At 31.3% G+C, this 8,574-nt stretch overlaps 1 long non-coding RNA gene across 1 annotated transcript in view; it reads right to left on the reverse strand.

The window, feature by feature from the left end:
* LOC118764461 overlaps window positions 1-6,312 on the reverse strand; it is a 16,529-nt gene extending 10,217 nt beyond the window's left edge. The window contains exon 1 of the long non-coding RNA XR_005000271.1: window positions 6,275-6,312. This is a non-coding gene — a long non-coding RNA (uncharacterized LOC118764461). The remainder of the gene's footprint in view (window positions 1-6,274) is intronic.
* Window positions 6,313-8,574: the final 2,262 nt, after the last annotated feature.

Here is an 8,574-nt window from a genome sequence, read left to right on the forward strand (position 1 = left end):
ATAATATATATATATAATATATATGTAAATATGTGAGTGTGTGTGTGTGTGTGTGTAAAGTTACATGAGTGACTCGAGGGTCAAGAATTTTATATATTCAACTTATCATACTAACCTAAATTTGTAGAATTCCCTCACTATATAGTTGTGAATTACAATTTTTTTTTTCCAGAATTTTCTTTCAAAAATTTTATTGAAGTGTGATGGTTATGTGATAATCAATACATTTTAAAACCAGTCCGAAAGGATAAAGAAAAATGAAAAAATATATTTGTATGAGTACAAACAGTATAACTAGTTGTACAAAAACAGACTCATGGGCATATCCTCACGCATAGAAACATATAAATATATACACATATATGTGTGTATGCACACACATATGTATACGTATTTACATATATGCATACACATATAGATATATAAATACATAAATAGATACATGTACACATATATGTTTAATTATGTACAAGCTCATAAAAATATAGACGTGCAGGGAAAAGTAAGGAAACTGGTTTCATGAAATCTAGATATATAAAAACGTAAGTGAATAAAATATGAAGTTTAATGTTGCAGGTTATATTTTGCACAAATATATATTTTGTGCATCCATTTACTTGCTTGCAGGAATGTGCATGTGTGTATGTCAATAACATCTTAAACACGAATATATATATATATATATATATATATATTATATATCCAACACACATACACTCATACATATGCGCACAAAAGAAATATGTATATATATATGTAGTAATATCTAACCATCTAACTATATGTACTTATGCATATATATATATATATATATATATATATATATATACATAGTAGGTACTGTAAATTTAGAGTGAATATTTGATAAGTGTAAGCACCTGTATATGCCAGATAGTGGCAGAGGTGAGAGAGTATATATCAAATATAAATTAAAAACAGAACACAAAGGATATCGTGGTACATGTGTTTCAAGCTTTATAAACAATCCGTTATTACATCAGTTTATTATTGATATAAAAGATGGTTTAAAGCTCTCTTCAGCCACAAACATTGTTAGTCCAAAGAATTACATCACAATATAAAAAATATGAAAAGTACATGTAGTATTACCCATTATAATAGGTTTATCATATCTCCTTGAAAAATTATATTTGTATAATTTCCTAACTGTATAAATGTATAAGGATTCATTGGATTTCGAAAATCTGCCCATACTATATCACCAATCTATTTATATTGTGATGTAATCTTTGGACTGACAATGTTTGTGGCTGAAGAGAGCTTTAAATCATCTTTTATATCAATAATACACTGATGTAATAATGGATTGTTTATAAGGCTTGAAACACGTGAACTACGATATCCTTTGTGTTCTATTTTTAATTTATATATATATATATATATATATGCATGCATGTATGTACTCATATATACGTACACATATATATACTCACACACACACATTCTTACACATGTATATATACATGCTTATACAAATATATAAATGAACGTTTTACATACAGCATGTCTATGCATATGGGCCACTTGAATGGGTTAAAGGTGAGAACTAAAAAAAAAAAGAAATGAAAAATCATTAGAGCAAAGTTAAAGAATATTGGAGAGCAATTTGATAAACAAGTAGGTTAGGCAAATGCATGCCTTCTGCAATACTTGCACGCAATCCTCTACTAGTTAATTTGAAGATGGTTGGATAAATATTGTTTAGTGAGGGCATAAAAATACTGGCTTGAATTTGTAATTTAACAGTTGAAAAAATCGTATTAGGTGCTGAATTTTTTAGATCTGCAAAGGGAGCATTGGTAGCAATTCAAATAGACAAGAGTGGATTTAATAAATGTTCCATCAAGATTGAGGTCAGATATACCATTATCTTTGAAACAACTGATGTATCTCAAGCATTCTGTGGCCCTTTTAACTTTATGTCTAAACACGCATGTGCATTGAACATATCTGGATATAAATCTGTCATCTCTGAGGCCTATGTGGTGCTTTATATTATCGTTACTATTGACAGAAACCTTTATGCAATTTACAACACCTTTTGAAAACATTTAATGCTTGAAAAGCATGTGCTTCTGTTAAGGTTTTCACATCAATGTGAAGAATGAGAGAAGTAAGCAATTTTTTCCTGTAAACCTTTCATGACAAGGCAAAATTATCCATACAGCTGCAACTTACTTTGAGGTTATTGTTATTAAGAGTTTTATGCAACTTATAGTTGTAAGGTAAGTGCTTATATCTATATTTAGAAAAGATTGGTTGATGTGAGATCGGTATTTTATGTAAAAGGAAAGTTGCACCTTATAGCTTCCCTTCTTTTGGTGTTGCTAACATTTTTTTTTGTTGGGAATGTACTCAAAATTGTCAGATGTTAATACATCTTTTCATCAAAAGTTATTCCATATATTCTCCTACTAAGGTAAATTTTATCAGAAGGGAAGAGAGGATGGTTGAATTTTACATGATTAGAGCTATAATCAACTGAACTGAGAATGAGTTTAAGATCTAAAACACTAACATTTAGAATAATCTTATGGTCAAAACTTTTGAAGTATAAACGAAATCTTTTTAAAATCTAACAAATTGTTATTCCACTGACGGGTTACAATTAAACCTTTATCCCTGTATAATAAAACCAACTCAAGGTAGCAGGTTTTCTAAAATAAATACTTTAGCTCCATCAAAACAGATGGTAGGGTCATCAAATAGCAGATTACCCAGAAAGTGTTACTGTATGAAGGATGTCTCATAGCAAGCTTAGCACAATTCACGTTATTCTCTCATTTATTTATTCATTATTTCAAATTAATCATGCAGTATCTTGTAGCTTTGAGATTTTGATGAGCTAACAGATAAATTTTTTGAATGATATTGTAGGATTGGTATCAGAGATCAGATTTGGCCAGTTTGAATATAAACCATGTAGAATATTTCGGCCAGATTATAAAGTGTATACAGCTGAACCATATGGCTTTCAGTCAAAGAATAATGTCAAATTCTATGAACTACAGCTATTGGAACCTGGAACCATGTGGTTGGTAAGCAAGCTACTTACCATACAGCCATGCCTGCACTGATTATCATGTAAATTTTGTTTCCAGTGATGAGGATAAGATGACTGTATAATTCTACTATTAATGGTATTAATACGATTTCCTTCACTGTTAGTTTGATAAACAAACCAGCATTTAATTCCAGGTAAAAAAAAATTAGATTCAGAGTCTTTTGAAGTAATCCAGTGAGAGTCTAGCAAGTAGACTGTTTATTATATTCACATAAAAGGCAGAGACTAAATGTTTGCTTACTTGTTAATAAAAGCTATCAGTATTAGGTTTAGTTTTCTTAGAAGTTTACGTAATGTTGCTAAGAACTATCTATAGAAATCTTGGAATTCATAAATAGTTTCATCCTATTTGAGGGGAAATGCAACTAACTAGAGTTACAGGAATGCTTTAAGACACAAGTTAAGATATCTTAGAAAGTGTTAGAATAATTTCTGAATTTTTTTTTCTTTATCACATTCTGCAAATTGAATTGAAAAACTTCTGGTGCTTTAATTTGTGGTGGAATTTTCTTGCCTTGAATCTGATATATGTGTAACAATTTTTTATGCAATTGGATTTCAAAAATGTACTTTCCAACACGTGTGTGTTGAGTAAATGCATATGCTGCTTCTAGTAACAGCTTACATATTGTTACACGCTGGCTTGCAGAATTCATGTTAATATATAGGATTTATCAATTTATAGTCCACAGAACAGGTTTGTTAAAAAAACAGGAGAAATTGAACACTACGTGATGGTATATTTATATTTTATGTAATTGATATGTTACATAAGTGATTGTAGAGGCGCAATGGCCCAGTGGTTAGGGCAGCGGACTAGCGGTCATAGGATCGCGGTTTCGATTCCCAGACCGGGCGTTGTGAGTGTTTATTGAGCGAAAACACCTAAAAAGCTCCACGAGGCTCCGGCAGGGGATGGTGGCAACCCCTGTTGTACTCTTACACCACAACTTTCTCTGACTCTTACTTCTTGTTTCTGTTGTACCTGTATTTCAAAGGGCCGGCCTTGTCACTCTCTGTGTCATGTTGAATATCCCCGAGAACTACGTTAGGGTACACGTGTCTGTGGAGTGCTCAGCCACTTACACGTTAATTTCACGAGCAGGCTGTTTCGTTGATTCGGATCAACCGGAACCCTCGTCGTCGTAACCGACGGAGTGCTTCTAGAAAAAACATAAGTGACACAGAGGCAAAGAATTTTATGCATTACACTAATCCAAATGACTAAAAAAATTTGTAAATTCACTCTTTAAGTAGGTATGAATTAAAATTTTCAAAAAACGTTCATTAGGTTGATATGTAAAATGCAAGAAACACTCGATCTTTCAGTCATGTAACTTTACTGCTGAATATAATATGTACATAGTGTTAAGTATTGGTTTGTACTTTCCCAATTAGTTCCAATAAACCTACATATGTCTATGTGTAAATGCATACATGTATATATATATATATATATATATATATATATTATATATATATATATATATATATATATATATATATGTATGTGTGTGTATATATATATATATTATATATATATATATATATGTATGTGTGTGTATATATATATATATATATTTATTTATTTGTATTTATTTCTATTTCTATATATATATATATATTTATGTATATATGTATGTATGTATATATATGTGTATATATATATAAGTATATATATATAAATATATATACACACACACAAATATATATATATATACACACAAATATGCATATATATATATGCATGTATGTATGTATGTATGTATGTATATATATATAAATGTAAATATAATGCATAAATTGTATAAAGACTTGCATATATGTATACATACACATACAAATGTATACAGATAGATATACATATCCATGTATCCATATATATATATCTATAAATATATCTATACACACACACACACATACTTCTACACTCCCATATAAATATATAAATACAAATATACATACACACATATGCACACACACATATACGTATACAAATACATACATAAACATATTTATATGTATGTGTGTGTGTCTTTATATACACTCAAGTGTTTATAATAGAGGGAGGGAGAGAGGGACATGCATTCAGAGAGAGGGGTAAAGCAATTGATAGAGACACTGATAGAGAGATGCATAGATGAATTAATGCATACTTACAAGTACCGAAGCATGTATATATGTGTATACATATACACGTACATGCATACATACCAATGAAGCATAAGGTCAAAGACAGAGAGAAAGAAAGATTCTTTATCTATAGCAAAATTTCTATTGCTTTATAGAATGGAAATAAATACATAAAAAGTAAATTCATCATGAAAATAAAATATATATATATATATAAAAAAAACGGATAAAGTATTCCAAAATCACAAAAAAAAAATGTAAAAATCAGTATATAGGAAATCTGAAAGCCAGAAAATAAAAGAAATGAACAAGAAATGAAAAAAACATAAAACAAAAGATAAAACTCAAAACAATAACATCAGAAATAAATAACATATATTTCAATGGTTGTGATGGAAGTTGTGTTGCAGATGTAATGTGTTAAGGTGTGGTGGTATGGTTTTGCACTGTATAATGTGTTGGCTTGGATGGTGAAGTTGTGAATGTGATGTTGTTTGAATGACTCGGATATCCGTGAGCAGATTAAATTTTCAATCACTTTAGAGCGTTTGTCTGTGCATGTGCGAGGATCAGCGTATGAGTATGTGTGTGCATGTATGTGTGTGTATATATATATATATACGTTCATATATATATGCATATACATATATATAAAACTATGCATATATGTATGTGTGTGGGTATATATATATATATACGTTCATATATATATGCATATACATATATATAAACCTATGCATATATGTATGTGTGTGGGTATATATATATATACGCTCATATATACATGCATATACATATATATAAACCTATGCATATATGTATGTGTGTGGGTATATATTTATATGTGTTTGTGTGTATGTATATATATATATATAATATATATATATATATATGTATTTATATATATGTATATATATGTATATATGTATGTATATGTGTATATATATGTATTATATATATGTATATATATGTATATATGTATGTATATATATATATATATATTATATATATATATTATATATATATATATGTATATATGTATATATGTATATATACATATATATATATATATATATATATATATATATATATATATATTGACACATGCACATACACACACATATATATACATACACACCTGCACATACCTAACAAGAAATCAATAGGCTTGGACCTACTGGTTTTCAAATGTTTCTACAATCATTGGATACTGTGTATGCAAATAAATATTGCACACTACACTGAAAAGTGCTGAATCCTTCTTTGCATAAATGGTTCTCTCTTTAATCCCCTGATTAAGGTAATCATAACATAAAACATGTATTTATTTACATTATATATGCGTGTATTTATATATATATATATATATATATATATATATATATATATATATGTTGAAAGCAGTTTGATTCAGTTCCATGCTACTTCAAGATTTTCAGGCCCCTAACAGGAGTGTGACTTTTTTCAGACATATATATATATATATCTATATATATGTTGCTTTATTCACTAATTCTATCATGCATTTCAGCCCAAATTCTGAGATTATGCTGGAACACTGCCAGTGTCATTACTTTTTCAATGGCCATAGAAATATATATATATCATCATCATCATCATCATCATCGTCGTTTAGCGTCCGCTTTCCATGCTAGCATGGGTTGGGCGATTTGACTGAGGACTGATGAACCAGATGGCTGGGTTTTTTACAGCTGGATGCCCTTCCTAACGCCAACCACTCTGAGAGTGTAGAGGGTGCTTTTATGTGCCACCGGCACGAGGGTCAGGCAGGAGGTACTGGCAATGGCCACACTCAAGTGGTGTTTTTTACTTGCCACCTGCATAGGAACCAGTCCAGCGACACTCGCACCAACCTTGCTCAAATGTTTATATATATATATATATATATATATATACATATATATATATATACACACACAAAAAAAAACACACACAGACACACACTCATATGTACACACACAAAGAATCAACAAGTCAAGAAAAGCTAGCTGGTCTATCAGTTACGTATATAATACTATATCGTAGACCATTTTTACCAATCATTTGTGTACACAAGAATTACGGGAATCCAGTTTTGGTACTCATCACAAGTGTTGCTAGGAAAGTATGACATGAACTCTTTCCCATTACAGGTTAAAAAATTTCACATCTAGTTTTCAGGTGTCATAAAAAAAACACACACACATTGAAAATTTTATGAAAGAAACCCAGGAAAGAAATTTATGCTTATTAGACTCATGTCTCTTGATAGGGATTAATGAGTGCCGTCATGGTGCATGAACTATATGTCTATAAATTCAGATTCAGGTTGGGCGTGGAAGGGTGTTTGTGTTGATGTGTGTGGTGGGGAGAGTGGGGATATGATGAGTCAGTCTTACCACTATGCGTGGATGTTCAAGTATGTATGTGTTTGTTCATGTGTTATAATCTAGGTGTGGAATGACAAATCCTAAGCTAGTGGTGATGGAAAATATCCATGCTGGAAGCGTTAATGTTTATATTCTTAGTTTGGCTTGCCAGTATCTCCAAAACCATGTTTATGAATATTAGAGCAGGATAGGAAAATTGCACTTCTGCAGCTCGGGTAAGTATCATGGGGAATAGAGTTCATCAGTACAATTGTTATTGTCTGCTAAACAGAGACCGCATCTTCTAATGCTATTAAAGTATTGTTTACATCCCACCAATACTATCCACTTGATGCAGTAATCTATGGCACTTGCTTTCAACAACTATATATATGCATATGCCTTGCTACAGCTGTGGGCGCAGGAGTGGCTGTGTGGTAAGTAGCTTGCTAAACAACCACATGGTTCCAGGTTCAAACCCACTGCGTGGAGTCTTGGGCAAGTGTCTTCTGCGCTATAGCCCCGGGCCGACCAATGCCTTGTGAGTGGATTTGGTAGATGAAAACTGAAAGAAGCCTGTCGTATATATGTATATATATATATATATATTTATGTGTGTGTGCATGTGTTTGTCCTCCTAGCATTGCTTGACAACCGATGCTGGTGTGTTTACGTCCCCGTCACTTAGCGGTTCGGCAAAAGAGACCGATAGAATAAGTACTGGGCTTACAAAGAATAAGTCCCCGGGTCGATTTGCTTGACTAAAGGCGGTGCTCCAGCATGGCTGCAGTCAAATGACTGAAACAAGTAAAAGAAAAGAAAGAAAAGCTGTGACATGTCAGCTGTCCTCGATGTTAAAGGAGGACTTGTGGTTGTTAAATTTAGTCCTGAAGGCACCTTCTGTCTTAGCTCCTTTTTTTTTTTTCACATTTTTTACAACACTCCTAAACTGTATATGATGCTTTCTTACCCCCAGCATCAATGACC

Source organism: Octopus sinensis, linkage group LG8, assembly GCF_006345805.1.
Source record: "Octopus sinensis linkage group LG8, ASM634580v1, whole genome shotgun sequence".
In the NCBI taxonomy this organism is placed as follows: domain Eukaryota; kingdom Metazoa; phylum Mollusca; class Cephalopoda; order Octopoda; family Octopodidae; genus Octopus; species Octopus sinensis.